This window comes from Myxine glutinosa, chromosome 12 (assembly GCF_964187855.1).
Source record: "Myxine glutinosa chromosome 12, kmMyxGlut1.1, whole genome shotgun sequence".
NCBI classification, from domain to species: domain Eukaryota; kingdom Metazoa; phylum Chordata; class Myxini; order Myxiniformes; family Myxinidae; genus Myxine; species Myxine glutinosa.
The window spans coordinates 65902466-65916538 of record NC_136272.1 but is presented as its reverse complement, the minus strand read 5'-3'; positions in this window follow the sequence as shown (position 1 = coordinate 65916538).

Genomic DNA, 14073 nt, shown 5'->3' with positions numbered 1-14073 from the left:
CCCATCAATAGCCCCATAAGGATCCTCCGTTGGACTCCAAAAATCCTAGAATTCCAGGAAGAACTCAGAAAATCACTTTGCATTGTATTCATGGGAAAAAAACTTTAAAACTTCAAATGAAATTGGAAAAAAAAATCCCATCAATAGCTCCATAAGGATCCTCCGTTGGACTCCAAAAATCCTAGAATTCCAGGAAGAACTCAGGAAATCACTTTGCATTGTATCCATGGGAAAAAACCTTTAAAACTACAAATGAAATTGGGAAAAAAAATTCCCATCAATAGCTCCATAAGGATCCTTCGGTGGACTCCCAAAATCCCAGAATTCCAGGAAGAACTCAGAAAATCACTTTGCATTGTATTCATGGGGAAAAAAAACCTTTAAAACTACAAATGAAATTGGGGAAAAAATCCCATCAATAGCTCCATCAGGATCCTTCGGTGGACTCCCAAAATCCCAGAATTCCAGGAAGAACTCAGAAAATCACTTTGCATTGTATTCATGGGAAAAAAACCTTTAAAACTTCAAATGAAATTGGAAAAAAAAATCCCATCTATAGCTCCATAAGGATCCTCCGTTGGACTCCAAAAATCCTAGAATTCCAGGAAGAACTCAGAAAATCACTTTGCATTGTATCCATGGGGAAAAGCCTTTAAAACGTCAAATGAAATTGGAAAAAAAATTCCCATCAATAGCTCCATAAGGATCCTTCGGTGGACTTCCAAAATCCCAGAATTCCAGAAAGAACGCAGAAAATCACTTTGCATTGTATTCATGGGAAAAAACCTTTAAAACTTCAAATGAAATTGGAAAAAAATTTCCCATCAATAGCTCCATAAGGATCCTTAGGTGGACTCCCAAAATGCCAGAATTCCATTGTACAACCAACCGTTTGAAGAACAATGCTTTACCTTACTTAGTTCATATTTTAAATGGAAAATGGATTCAACGTTATCAGAATTGTGATACCTGAAGTAACTCCATGCTGGTAGTGTGTGCGTATGCATATTTATCTTATTTTATTATTTTATAGATTAATTATATTGCCTTATTATATATTTTTACGTTATCGAATTTTTTACCAATTTATAATTTTTTTACAATAATCAATTTCTTACTATTTTATTCTCTTCTTTTTTTGATGATGTAATCCACATGAAATTCGACATGTTACGATATGTGGAATCGAATAAACCATTATTATTATTTATTTATTTCTGAGCTTACATGGCCTACATATATAGGTTAAAATGCATTTGCTTCTTCATGCAGGTGAATGAATCAAATTGGCACCCCTTTATATGAACTTTTCTAGAGGATTACCTGGTTCCTCCTAAGAACACAAGGGTAGTCCAGCATGCACTCAAGATTTTTTGAATCTCCCTTATTTTCTATTGTTTGGCATTTTCTACAAGCTATGGAATGTCCCTTCTTTTCTGTACTTTGCCACATGGCACATACCATATAAAGGGGCCTTTTCTATGCCCCTGGCATTTTCCCCAATAATCTTCTTGAGACAGGTAGACGCGTAGGTTTGAAGGGGCGCTGTCCGCTGTCGTGTTCTTTTGCACGTCCACGTGACCTGCATGCTCAGTGCATCTTTTGGGTCGTGGTTCTTGGTTCTGCAATGAACATATAAATCTCTCCTGAGTGTGTCCCATTCCTGTACATTGCAGTACATCTCACGAAAGCATGACGTAAGCACTCCACTTTGATCGTGTGACACCTTCACCTTTCCATCCATTTGCTCCTTTCCCCTTCGTCCTGTTCCTGTCCATAGTTTTGGTGATCACCACGTACTTTTTCTCATTAACAGATCTTAAGTCAATTGAAAGGCCGCCCTTGGTTGTCTGGGTATTTTATTGTGGACACATTGTGAGACTCGGACGGATGCTCGCATTGTCACAAAGTGAGTAATTATGGAAAGTCAAAATGAAGGTGCATGTTTACCCTTCGTTTTACAGAAAATTTCTAAAAATAAGATCCCGAATTCCTTGTTGGGAAAACAAAATCTCTGCCAATGCATTCTTCATGAGATCATATGACGTTCCTCGTGGTGAATATTCCGTAAATGTCCTTTCGTTGGCATCAGGTCTTCCTTTACTTTGTCTCGAACATAAAGCCAGGCCTTCCAAGGCTTACAAATCCCAATGGGATATGGATGGGCTCCTGGGTTTTCGGATCACCGGAAAACCCTGAAATCCATGTGTATGCTACTTTCAAAAATTGGCTACGTGTACCTGCCAGTACAGGTGTAGAGAACGTTGGGTGATGAGAGTAATAAAAAAATAATATAATAATAATAATAAATAATAATACGAGTTGCTGTAACACAAGAAACCTTAGAGCAAGAGGAGGCCAATAGACCATCAAAGCCGATGCTATGATTGCCAACCTATGGTTGCTTCTCCATGCTCTGTCCTTTTTTGAAATACTGAGCCTCAAGCAAGGAAGCAGCAAATACTATTTTTAATGTCTTTAGTATGACTGGGCCTTCCACAGACCTTCCAGACGCAGAGTGGACAACCGACCATTACAGCACGGAGCCTGGTTAAGTGATGGATGCCAATCGTGCCAGTTCCAGGACTATGTGAAGTTTACCACACTGTTAGCCTTAGACTTTACTTTGTGTTACCATTTACACAAAATCAATATAGAATCGCATCAAGATGGTATAACGTCGTCAATCGCTGCAGGTATGAGTTTGAGGCCTTGCAGTGCGAATTAAGTAGACGAACATCCGTTTATCTTCAGTTGCGGTTTTATTAACCCAACTGACGATCGACTGCAAATACACAAATACAACTAGGAATACTGTTTATACAACAATGAGAATGGGTATAGATCCACTTTGATCTAAACATGTCCAACACTCAATCGAGCAGGAAATATACAAACACCAGAATACTAAACTAGTCAAGGCCGTTGAAGCACAATACTCAATATCACCAAATTTGGATCAAAGTAAATGAAAACGGTAGAAAACTCTTTACACATCCGGTAAAGTCGTTAATACAGACTTTAGATGTTACATACCCTGATTATAGACCCATGTACACCTTTTCGAGGGTCTATAATATAATTGTCTCCAAAAGAGGAATTCGTAAATGGTGCAAACAGGGAAATGCTTCGTGCTCGGAGAAATAAGCGGAAAAATTACTGTAAGCGCCAAATGAAATACATCTCACCAATATCATGGACTACCTCGTACTCCATGTGGAGAGATTACTCCATATGGATTACCTAGTACCAAATCAGGAGGTCGCTAAACCAAGAAATTGTACTTCTTTCTTCAGCCAGACTAGCACAATAATGGCCGAAGCGATTACAACGATTCTAAAACGAGGAAGTGACGTTGTTTCTGGGGGTATTGCACAACAAGCTGGGATTGAATCCCTAAAAAGCAACCAAACAACGTGGGAATGACAGACAGTACAACACGTAGGAATGACTCCTTTTACAGATTTCTCTAGTGAAATTTTCACATTACCCCGCACATGCGAAGTGAAAGGCGGGGCTAAGCAATTGGTTCACTTTGTCTGTCTGTCTTGTCTGTCTACAAACCTCAGTTTAGGATTGAGGAACAACTTGATTTCATTTGAATGTTGTGCTTTCAACGTGAATTGGAAAATGCCGCTGTAGTTTAGCAGTGCTTTATCTTTGAATTCATCCAGGTCACGCATGCGCAGAGACGAGTGAGAGTAAAAAATATATGTACTGTCCACCTGTCTGACAGTCAAAAAACATTGAGAATCATTCAAAACAGGAAACTTACCGTTTTTAAGGACGTCATAAAAGACACAAACAACAGCCCCAAATAACAAATGTAATGTGTTAAATAAGGTAGTGTAAAAGACGCTGCATCAACGGCGGTAAACTTCCGAAAAACATTTTTCATAACCTTTACGAATCATTATATTTTATCGAAAAAGGTTTCAACCCTGTCTGTCTGCTTGTCTGTGGGCAGGCACGTGTTCTGTTAGCAAGTGGCACGTGTTCTGTTAGAAAGTGGCACGTGTTCTGTTAGCAAGTGGCACGTATTCTGTTAGCATGTGGCACGTGTTCTGTTAGCAAGTGGCACGTGTTCTGTTAGCAAGTGGCACGTGTTCTGTTAGCAAGTGACACATGTTCTGTTAGCAAGTGGCACATGTTCTGTTAGCCAGTGGCACGTGTTCTGTTAGCAAGTGGCACGTGTTCTGTTAGCAAGTGACACGTGTTCTGTTAGCAAGTGACACGTGTTCTGTTAGCAAGTGACACGTGTTCTGTTAGCAAGTGACACGTGTTCTGTTAGCAAGTGGCACGTGTTCTGTTAGCAAGTGACACGTGTTCTGTTAGCAAGTGACACGTGTTCTGTTAGCAAGTGACACGTGTTCTGTTAGCAAGTGACAGGTGTTCTGGTAGCAAGTGGCACGTGTTCTGTTAGCAAGTGGCACGTGTTCTGTTAGCAAGTGGCACGTGTTCTGTTAGCAAGTGACACGTGTTCTGTTAGCAACTGGCACGTGTTCTGTTAGCAAGTGACACGTGTTCTGATAGCAAGTGGCACGTGTTCTGTTAGCAAGTGGCACGTGTTCTGTTAGCAAGTGACACGTGTTCTGATAGCAAGTGGCGCGTGTTCTGTTAGCAAGTGGCACGTGTTCTGTTAGCAAGTGGCACGTGTTCTGTTAGCAAGTGGCACGTGTTCTGTTAGCAAGTGACACGTGTTCTGTTAGCAAGTGGCACGTGTTCTGTTAGCAAGTGACACGTGTTCTGGTAGCAAGTGGCACGTGTTCTGTTAGCAAGTGGCACGTGTTCTGTTAGCAAGTGGCACGTGTTCTGTTAGCAAGTGGCACGTGTTCTGTTAGCAAGTGGCACGTGTTCTGTTAGCAAGTGACACGTGTTCTGTTAGCAAGTGGCACGTGTTCTGTTAGCAAGTGGCACGTGTTCTGTTAGCAAGTGGCACTTGTTCTGTTAGCAAGTGGCACGTGTTCTGTTAGCAAGTGGCACGTGTTCTGTTAGCAAGTGGCACGTGTTCTGATAGCAAGTGACAAGTGTTCTGTTAGCAAGTGGCACGTGTTCTGTTAGCAAGTGGCACGTGTTCTGTTAGCAAGTGGCACGTGTTCTGTTAGCAAGTGGCACGTGTTCTGTTAGCAAGTGGCACGTGTTCTGTTAGCAAGTGGCTTTCTATTGCTTGCCAAGCCCCCACTCCATATCAACATGTTTGCAAGCCACTCGACAAGCAGAGCAAGCGAATAAAGGAGGCACCTCCGCATATTAGCGAAAATGGCCGCCGTAGTCGAATTGAAAACGATTGGTGGCTATATCTCCAATTTTGCTACCACAGAGGACGATATTGAAAGAGGACCACAGAGGACGTGCATTTCATATTTTACTGTTACCTCTACTTCTCTCTCAAAAGTTCAAATAACTCAAAGCTCAGTTCTCGCTTCACTTGTATTGACATCAGATCAAATACCATAAAGTTTTTTTTATTTTATTTCTTCTTTGTTTTGACTTCTCTCGCCGCCCATGCAGATTGCTAGTTACCTCCGCCACCAAAGGTGGATGGAGGTTATGTTTTCACCCCGATCTGTTTGTCTGTCCATTTGCTTGTTTGTTTGTGAACAAAATATCCCAAAAAGTTGTGGACGGATTCGGACGAAATTTGGCAGAGATGTAGCGTATGTGACAAGGACGAAATGATTAGATTTTGGTGAAGATCCGGATTCGGCTACTATAATTTTAAAAGTGATTCTTCACCATTGCGAGATCGGGCCAACAACTATACATTGTGGGATATCTCAAAAGTTGTGGATGGATTTGGACGAAACTTGGTGGACAGGTTGGGTGTCTGACAATGACAAATACATTCGATTTTGGTGAAGATCTGAATAAGGATTCGGATATGAGAATTATTTCATTTTTTAAGTGATTCTTCACCATTGAGTGATATGGCCAACCAGGTGGAGGTATGCTCTCTACTGAGTGCCGTTCTAGTTTTGTGCTGAAATTGAAAGTTTTGATAAATCATAGGGATTCCAAATTCTCAAACTAAATGAGTTTTTTTTTGCACAAAAAGTCGAGGCTTGTGTAAGAGCGAACACATAACACACAAAAGCATAAACAGAAACACACATGAAACATAGTAATAAAAGGAGCAGAGACAAGAGGGGGCGGGAGGAGAGGAAAGCACAACAACAGTAGAGACCAGGGACATCAGGAGATCTGTGGAAGGGAGAGGGCTTGGGGCAAGGTGCATGGATAAACAAGATGGACATTACTAGGACTTTCAGGAAAGAAAACGGAATTTGAAGGAGGTGGATTTGGGGTGTATTAACGGGGGTATAAAAGATCAATGTTTTGGATGGGGGAAGATGAGAGATGGTGGTGACCAGCTGTTTTAAAGACCTGGAGGGAGGAGTGGGATTGAAGAGCGTGAGGGAGTTTGTTCCAGAGGCGGGAGAAAAGAGGAATGAAGGAGTGAAGGTGAGCAGAGAGACTTCATTTTGACAGTTTAACCATCAGAGGGTTGCTGGCAGATTTTGTGCGACCTGTAGGAATATTTGGGGGACAGAGCCCAGAGAGAGCTGGGGGAGCAAGGCCGGAGAGGAGTCGGTAGAAGACAGAAAGACCACCAACCTGCCTGCGGTGAGTGAGTGAAAGGCCCTTGGAGTTAGCTTCATCGCGGGAGATTCCAATGATTCTGAAAGCTTTGGTTTCAACAACGTGAAGCCGAGCTAGGTGTGAGGTAGGAGCACCAGCCCAGAGGGGAGAGCAGTATTCCATTTAGCTGCGGATGAAAGCCTTGTATGTGGTGAGGAGCTCAGGTGTGCCAAGGAAGGAATTCGCACGACGGCGGATGTTAGTCAGCGACTGGCTTTGGAAGCCAGCTGGGAAATGTGGTTTTCCCAGGAAAGATCATGGCAGATAGTGAGACCCAAAAGCTTGAGTGACAGAACTTCTTGGAGAGGATTGTTGAGAAAGTGGATGGGAGGGTTTTCCAGTCCGTCTTTTCGGAGAGACAAAGTAAGAGTGTGAGATTTGTCAGGATTGAAAGACATGTTCGACTTGTTTGCCCAGCCTGTGATTTTGTCCAGGTCTGCAGAGAGTGAGGAGGCTGCAGACTGCCGATCTGAGGGATGAGGAATGGAGCGGCAGAGAGTGGAGTCATCAACAAAAAGAAAAGGTTGATTCTCCAGAGAGTCGGAGAGATCATGTTTACCTTCGCATCTTCAACTGTTTTTCAGAAAATACAACCGCTATAGGCCTTCACAAACGCCTGCTGCACAAATCTGCAATGTTGGCCTTCATTACATTTACAGCACTACGTTTTGTCATTTTTATTCGCAAAACATAATGTTTGCAAATCCATAATGCACCGATCTCCACAATATTTACCAAAATGTGTTCCTGCATTGCTGACAAAAAAGGTCAAACCTTACTCTGCTCTTTCATTATGATAGCAATATACCCAGATTATTGCAACTCGATATTCAATGGTCTCTTCCTAAGTCTTCAATTCACTATTTACAAATACAGACTTGGCATTTAATATGGAATTTTTTTTTTTTCTTGACTTGGCTTTACTTTCTTAACTCAGCATATCAATCTGGTGAGTTTCTTTTCCACTTTGGTGATTTATTTGTTAAAAGAACCATGTCACTGATTGGCTGTCGCAGCAAGAAGTCAACAACAGGATTATATCACAGGTGGCGTGGCAAAATGTACGGACAGGTGCATTTGATGATTGGCTTCACAGTCGGGTATACAAGGGTTGTTGCGTTCTGTATTAGTGGAAAACAACTGCTGCACGTCTACAAAAGTTATTGCCGCTTCCTCTGGAGATGGTCCGTCAACTCGACAATGCTGTTCGTCATGGAGCGGTGGCTTTACGAAATTACGGCATGAAACAGCGTGCTATTGCTCGGCAGTATGGCATCACTCAAGGTCAGGTGTCAAAGATCCTGAAACGAAATGCTCAGAGGGGTGTCCCTACTCCAATACTGAGGCCAGGACATCCCCGCAGAACCACAAGGAGGGATGATCGCCAGCTGCACCGGTTAGTCTGCAATGGCCATACCAAGTCAGCTAATCGGCTTAGGGCTGAGTGGCAGCAACTGACAAATGCACCTGTATCCAGAAGGCTAGTCAACCAACGACTGGTTCAAGCAGGCTATCGTGCCAGGCGTCCCCTGAGAAAGCCACGCCTGACCAGACAACACAGCCAGCGCCAATTACAGTGGGCCAGAGAGCACTGTCAATGGCAGCCAGGACACTGGAATCACGTGACCTTCAGTGACGAGTCTAGATTTCTGGTCTATCGTCAAGATGGCCGTGTCCGAGTGCGCAGACAAGTGCATGAAGCCCACAACGAAGATTGTATAGTGCCAAGAGTGCAAGCTGGAGGTGGTGGGGTGACCGTTTGGGCTGCTTTTCATGCAGGGAGCAAAATTGACCTTGTTGTTCTGAATGGAAACCTGAACCAGTTCAAGTACAGGGTCATTCTGGAAGAAACATTGCTTCCATTTGCTCGTGCAGCCTTTCGAGGAAACTTTGTCTTCCAAGATGACAATTAGTAAGGGAAACATATGAAAATCTGTTAACTAAATTGTTACCAAAAAATTTCTTCACCAATATGTTTGTAAAGATGTGTAATAACATGTGTTAAAATGTTGAAGGTCAACTCCCGTGGGAAACCCAGAAAAAAAGCTGTTGAATTCGGGTACCGAAAAATTATTTTCGAGAATTTTTATTTTTTTAAATCGGCCCTTAAGTAACTTATGAGGGGTCAAATAAGGGTTTTTCATGATTCTGAGTTGATTGTTAACATTTATATTTCACCACAGACACTCCTTTGTGGAAAAATAATTTCTAAATATATCTCATTTTCTACTTTGCAGGACATGGAGTCTAGCAATATGGATGAAGACGTTACTCCACCTGTGCTCAATTGCTTCATCTGTGCACGCTCGGATACACCAGCTGAAAGGCTCATACAGGCAACTCCAAAGGGATACTCAACTTTATTGAAACAAGCAGAAACTGTCGAAAATGTTACTGTTGTGGAACGTATGAAGGAGGCTCAAAAGGAAGGAAAACTGAGGTACCACCAGAAGTGTAAAAATGATCTGTACAACAACTTTGTTGCAACCACCAAGAAGTCAGCTCAAGCATCAAAGGCAGAGAAAGAGTCATCAAAGTTGAAGAGAAGACGCACTACTTGTGAGTTCAGTTCATGAACTGGCTGCAGTTCTAGAAGATCACAGTCAGTTGACCTCCTGTATAAGGATGTATGCATTCTTTGCAACCAACCAGCCCAGCTCTACAAAAATAATCCAGCACAAGCTAGAAAGAAATACAGAGTGCCAGATAATTTGACTGCAGATACACTGAAGGCAAGCTTGCTGAAGACAGCACGGAGTCGTGGGGATGACTGGGGCACTGAAGTCACTGGACGCCTGGAAGGGATCAACGACTTGGTAGCAGAAGAAACGCTGTACCATTTGCGATGCAAACTTATGTTTGCGAGAGGTGACAGTTTGTCCAAGACTGATGAGGAAGGAAAAAGGAAGAGAGGACAGAGGAGTATTGATGAGGAGCGAGAGGCAGTTTTTATTGAATTCTGCGAATGGTTAGACTCAGAATTAGAGCATGGGGTAATGAACATGGACCAAGTCCATGAAAAGCTGCAGGAGTTTGATCAGTCACCAGAGAAGAGCCTTTCTTATTCAAAGCATTGGCTAAAGATAAAACTTCTAGAGAAATACGAAGACACCTTGTATTTCACAACACAGGAAAGAAGGGCAGATGTACTCTGTCTCAAAGATGGCACCGACAATATTCTGCGAGAGCATCATGCTAATCTTGACCATGGAGATGAGAAGACTCAGATCATAAAGACGGCACTCAAGTTCATATCCAATGATATTGCCTTGATTGATTTAGGTCCAAAGTCATACCCCACCACACACAGTATGACTGACATCGATAGTCAGCTGACACTTGTTCCTGCAAGCCTTCAGATGTTCTTGAGACCGATTGTCAAGACAGACGAAAGAGTTGCCGTTTGGGGGCAGAATTTTATTAAGGCCTGTCGACCTCGGTCTGGAGTATTGCCACACCAAATGGGGCTTGCCATACAACTTGATCATATATTTGGGTCAAAATGGATGCTCAACAAGTTCCACCGGCTGGGATACGCCGAGTCTTACACGGAGACACAAAACTACAAATACTGCTTCCTTAATAGTAGGAGTGGAGATGATGTTCCAGATACTTCTGGCACTCTTGACACCATTGTGGAGGAAACCGATGAACAGATCAATGATGGGGTTGCGGTTAATGCTGCGCTTGAGGATCAATCAGTGATGACAGCCAAAGTGCCAGCCAGTGAAAGTGAATTGTCAAGTAATGATCAGGTGGTCTTTATGGAGGTTGGGGAAACAAACAATGCAGTCACTCAGTTTGTTGGAGACAATATAGATTTAAACATTGTCTCTATTCACGGAAACACTCCCTTTCACTCAATGGGTTGGATCGAAGTCACCTCTCCGGCACCACCTTTGCCAGATCCACAGACAACAGCAGCTTTCCCCCGGGTGAAGTTGAAGGCACTCGACAAAGCTAAGATCCTGAGAGGAACTGAAGTTAAGATTATTCCATTTACGAACAGGAAACAGATAGGAACGAACGCGATCATGTTTCTCCCCCTCGCTGAGCTTTCCTCCTCCCTGGCTCATGATCAGCCACTCCTCACTCCAGGTGACACACTCTGGGCAGCGGGGTGGGTGATCAAAGCCAACGATCCTGAGTTCCCACACTCCAACTGGAATGGCTGGATGAAGAGAATCCATGCTAATGATGCAAAGCAGAGCACACAGATCGAGTTCCTCCCAGTTATTGAAGGAGACCCTAATGACCTCAACACCATCTTCACCACTCTGAAAGAGTGCATACGGCGCGCTGGGGTCGCTATAGTGACCTTTGATCTTCCGATTTGGCTGAAGGCTGTGAATATAATAAAGCAGGCAAATCTACCCGTCATTCCAAGGTTGGGTGGTTTTCACCTGCTGAAGTCTTATCTTGGATCAATGGGTAACATCATGGAAGATTCTGGACTACTAGATGTGATCCAGTTGATCTATCCTGGAAGTACGACAGCCAACCACATCATGGATGGAGGATGTTTTGACAAGGCAATCCGTGTTCACCTCCTCATCGATGCAGCCATCTATCAACACATCATGAAACTTGCCTTCACTGAGGAGGAGCGTGAATGAGAAATAACTCTTGAGTATTATATATGTATGTGAAATAAAAGCTACTTTGTGTGTAAATGTAAAAGTGAAAATATAAATGTTAACAATCAACTCAGAATCATGAAAAACCCTTATTTGACCCCTCATAAGTTACTTAAGGGCCGATTTTAAAAAATAAAAATTCTCGAAAATAATTTTTCGGTACCCGAATTCAACAGCTTTTTTTCTGGGTTTCCCACGGGAGTTGAACTTCAACATTTTAACACATGTTATTACACACCTTTACAAACATATTGGTGAAGAAATTTTTTGGTAACAATTTAGTTAACAGATTTGTGAAATATCTCATAAAATGCCCTTACTAAATGCACGGCCTCATCGTGCTCGCATGATCCAACACTTTCTTGCTGACCGTGGTGTAGAGCATATGGAGTGGCCTGCCATGTCCCCGGATATGAATCCGATAGAGAACTTGTGGGCAGAATTAACGCGTCAAATCGACCACTTGGACCAGCAGCCGACCTCTGTGCGTGAATTGCAGCAGACTATTGTCACTGCATGGCAAGCGATTCCTGTCCAAACCTTGGCAAATCTCGTGAACAGCATGCCTCGACGTGTACGTGCTCTCCTGAATGCTCGTGGGGGTTACACGACGTACTGAACTGTAATTTTACTGTCCGTAATCCCAGTCGTAATTTAGCTTTTGTTTTTGTTGAATTTTTTTTTGGCTGATGTGCAAAATAAAGAGATACTTCTGGAAAACGTACAGAAGTTTAACACAGTACTGTTCATGAATTGAGTTCGATATCAGTTTACATCACTTTCAAGGATCAATTTATTTGCTTCGAAATGTCAAATGTGGTTTTTGTTTCGTTTAAAGGTCACATTAACAAAATCTATAATAATCTCAACATAATTCCAATAAACTTTTGGTTCTAAGACATCTTGAAAAGTAAGTTCACCCCCACAAAAAAATATTCCATATTAAATGCCCAGTCTGTAGTAGAGATTTGCCACAGCATTAGTCATGATCACACAAATAATACAACTATTTGGTCGTGGGGAGCAGGGTGTAGATGGACAATGACACACACACACACACACACACACACACACACACACACACACACACACACACACACACACACACACACACACACACTCACACACACACACGCTTTAACAATGGAGCTGGAGATGACACTGGTTTAGAAATAATCACAATATCCATTAACTTTGTTTCACAAATAAATAATGGATCAATCGTGATCCACAAGTCTTCTCCAGAATCCTCAGGTGCGGCCTCACAATAAGGTGGGTCATTGTTGTTGTCCACATATAACCATTTGCCTCTCCTATTGTGTTCTAGTGTGGAGATAGACATAGTGCATGCTCAGTGGACACGATTGCCTCTTTCTTTCTCACTTTCTTTGTTCAACCTTTCATAGGGCTCGACAAACAAACTGTGTGCACTGAAGGACACCTGCTGATCTCTTAGAGAAACTACACCAGTGGGCCCGATTGGTCTGTGCCTATAATAATAATAATAATTCTGGGTTTGTATAGCAAGGTGATAACTTAATATCCTCGACACACTTTACAAATAAAATCAATTAAAATTGACAATATTTACACGAACCAACATTGATTTCAGTAAACCAAACTAGGACAGTCAGTGAGTGCTTAGTGAGAAAGTTCCGAATCTATGAAATGCATCTAATTCCTGCATTGGCGGAACGACAAACATTGTTATTTTGTTATTTCATGATTAGATGATTAATCCATGACTGTACCAGGGTTTCTTGCATGCACAATGGAGACACGTCAACATCGCCAACCACCACGGTCAGTGGACGAGGCACTGCTAGGTACCACCACGGTCAGTGGACGAGGCACTGCTAGGAACCACCACGGTCAGTGGACGAGACACTGCTAGGTACCACCACGATCAGTGGACGCGGCAATGCTAGGAACCACCATGATCAGTGGACGAGGAACTGCTAGGAACCACCACGGTCAGTGGACGAGACACTGCTAGGAACCACCACGGTCAGTGGACGAGACACTGTTAGGAACCACCACGATCAGTGGACGCGGCAATGCTAGGTACCACCACGGTCAGTGGACGAGGAACTGCTAGGAACCACCACGGTCAGTGGACGAGGAACTGCTAGGAACCACCATGATCAGTGGACGAGGAACTGCTAGGAACCACCACGGTCAGTGGACGAGACACTGCTAGGAACCACCACGGTCAGTGGACGAGACACTGTCAGGAACCACCACGATCAGTGGATGCGGCAATGCTAGGTACCACCACGGTCAGTGGACGAGGAACTGCTAGGAACCACCACGGTCAGTGGACGAGACACTGCTAGGTACCACCACGGTCAGTGGACGAGACACTGCTAGGAACCACCACGGTCAGTGGACGAGGAACTGCTAGGAACCACCATGATCAGTGGACGAGGCACTGATAGGAACCACCACGATCAGTGGACGCGGCAATGCTAGGAACCACCACGATCAGTGGACGAGGCACTGCTAGGAACCACCATGATCAGTAGACGAGGCACTGCTAGGAACCACCATGATCAGTGGACGAGGCACTGATAGGAACCACCACGGTCAGTGGACGAGGAACCACCACGATCAGTGGACGCGGCAATGCTAGGAACCACCACGATCAGTGGACGAGGCACTGCTAGGAACCACCATGATCAGTGGACGAGGCACTGCTAGGAACCACCACGATCAGTGGACGAGGCACTGCTAGGAACCACCACGATCAGTGGACGAGGCACTGCTAGGAACCACCACGATCAGTGGACGAGGCACT